At 44.0% G+C, this 2,425-nt stretch overlaps 1 long non-coding RNA gene across 1 annotated transcript in view; it reads right to left on the reverse strand.

The window, feature by feature from the left end:
* Positions 1-731, reverse strand: part of LOC125440333 — a 32,998-nt gene extending 32,267 nt beyond the window's left edge. Inside the window, exon 1 of the long non-coding RNA XR_007245672.1 lies at positions 637-731. This is a non-coding gene — a long non-coding RNA (uncharacterized LOC125440333). The remainder of the gene's footprint in view (positions 1-636) is intronic.
* Positions 732-2,425: the final 1,694 nt, after the last annotated feature.

Here is a 2,425-nt window from a genome sequence, read left to right on the forward strand (position 1 = left end):
GTTCCGAAGAACTGTAATTAACCCAAAGTCACCCAGCAGGAATGTAGGAGTGCGGAAACACATCTGGTTCACTAGATAAGCCTTTGCCTCTCAGGTGGAGGAGTGGGGAATCATATCCAGTTCTCCAGATTAGAAGCCACCTGCTCTTAACCACTACACCATGCTGGTAACTATCCTGTGTTCAAGCTATTCATTCTAAGGGATCCACATAACTGTAATGGAGCTACAAAGTTCCTTAGGATAATTACACATTGTTTGAAATGAGACTCCATTTCAAGTGGCTTTGAGGACAATCAGAGGTTCATTCCGCACATGCAGAATAATGCACTTTCAAACTGCTTTCAGTGCTCTTTGAAGCTGTGCGGAATGGCAAAATCCACTTGCACACAGTTGTGAAAGTGGTTTCAAAACGCATTATTTTGCGTGTGCGGAAGGGGCCAGAGTTTCTCAGCTGCTGTTCCCGACTGGAAAAACCAACCTCTTCACAGTACTGATGAGCTGGTAAAAAGGAGAATGTGGGTGGCGAGGAAGTCCACCTCTGTACACAATGCATACCTGATGCACACTTTATCAGCCATGGAGAATCGAGACACTTTTAACGAGAGTCACGAAGCGTGGCAGAGAGAATTTACTAACCTCGTCAGGCGTGGCCACAAAATTGATAGCTGTGTAATGGCGATCATCTTCTTGGGAAAGGCTGAAGGTGAACTGATAGTCGATGAGGAGAGTGTCTGTACAAAAGATCACAGTGGAGAATTAGAAGCCGTCGGGGCCCACAGTCACATGCCACAGAAGGAAACAAATGAACGGGTGTGGTGCCCTGTCAACACACAGGAGCCAAAAAGGAGCCAGTTAAGAACATAAGAACAAGCCAGCTGGATCAGACCAGAGTCCATCTAGTCCAGCACTCTGCTACTCGCAGTGGCCCACCAGGTGCCTTTGGGAGCTCACAGGCAGGAGGTGAAAGCAATGGCCTTCTGCTGCTGCTCCTGCTCCTGAGCACCTGGTCTGCTAAGGCATTTGCAATCTGAGATCAAGGAGGATCAAGATTGGTAGCCATAGATCGACTTCTCCTCCATAAATCTGTCCAAGCCCTTTTTAAAGCTATCCAGGTGAGTGGCCATCACCACCTCCTGTGGCAGCATATTCCAAACACCAATCACCCGTTGCGTGAAGAAGTGTTTCCTTTTATTAGTCCTAATTCTTCCCCCCAGCATTTTCAATGAATGTCCCCTGGTTCTAGTATTGTGAGAAAGAGAGAAAAATTTCTCTCTGTCAACATTTCTGCACTTTTTCAGTTCTAACGTTGCTCCACCCATGACTTCACAAATAAGGTACCCAGGGTGGGGCAGGGGGGGGGGGGGAAGGGTACCCAAAAAGACCATTACCACTCAGTACCACGTGGCCAATAACATCAACATCTAAATATACTATATCTTATTATGAGTGCATAAAGAATAATGACGTTTCCCACAATGTTAATCTAATGTACAACACACAAAGTTCATACCATACATACATAAAACCTTTATTAGGCATAAAACCAATATCACAACCAGCATTATCCAGACAGATGTTCCATATATAAAACCACCACAGGTATTATTCCAAGGTTCCTAAAAGGAACCTAGCTACAGAATTTAAAATCACAGAAGAAGAGTTGTTTAGTAGGAATGCCACCTTCCCAGCAACAGAGTATTCCTTAAACTTAGCAGGAAGGAAGGTCAAAAGCCTGGTCCTAGCTTCCTCGTATTTGGGGCAGTTAAGCATTATATGTTCCATGGATTGCACCACTATAGTACAGTGGGGGCATTTCCGCTCTTGAGAGTCAATTTTAAGAAACCTCCCTTGGAGTACAGAACAAGGGAAGGAATTACAACGAGCCCTTGTGTATATCCATCTCAGCTTGGGCTCTTAAAGTATACTCAGATAGTCTGCCATCACATTGGTTTTGAATTTGATGTTGAAAAAGAAGGGGGAACAGTTACTTCGCGCTTGGTCTTGTAGAACTTGTAGCTCCTGGTACACAAAGTTCATATCAAGTTGAATGGCGATCAGCTAAAGAGTGCACCAATATTCAATCTATGCTTTTTAACAAATTATCACTGTCATGATTTTTTAAAGTAATTACTGCTGGTAGCGACTGTCTAAAAGCACAGACGGAATATTGTGCAATCCGCAACAGCTCACCGTTCGACTGGAGCTGAACTTTGAAAATCGTCACTATTCTTTGTGCATGCCTAACAAGAGATAGTATATTTAATTATTATTGATCTCCAGTGGTGCTGAGTGGTCATTGGCCCCCCATGACTTCAGTGGGTTGCGTAAAGTTTTGTTGTACACCGCCCGGAGCCCCTCGGGGATAGGGCAGTATAAAAGAATGAATGAATGAATGAATGAATGAATGAATGAATGAATGAATGAA

Source organism: Sphaerodactylus townsendi, linkage group LG10, assembly GCF_021028975.2.
Source record: "Sphaerodactylus townsendi isolate TG3544 linkage group LG10, MPM_Stown_v2.3, whole genome shotgun sequence".
NCBI lineage: Eukaryota > Metazoa > Chordata > Lepidosauria > Squamata > Sphaerodactylidae > Sphaerodactylus > Sphaerodactylus townsendi.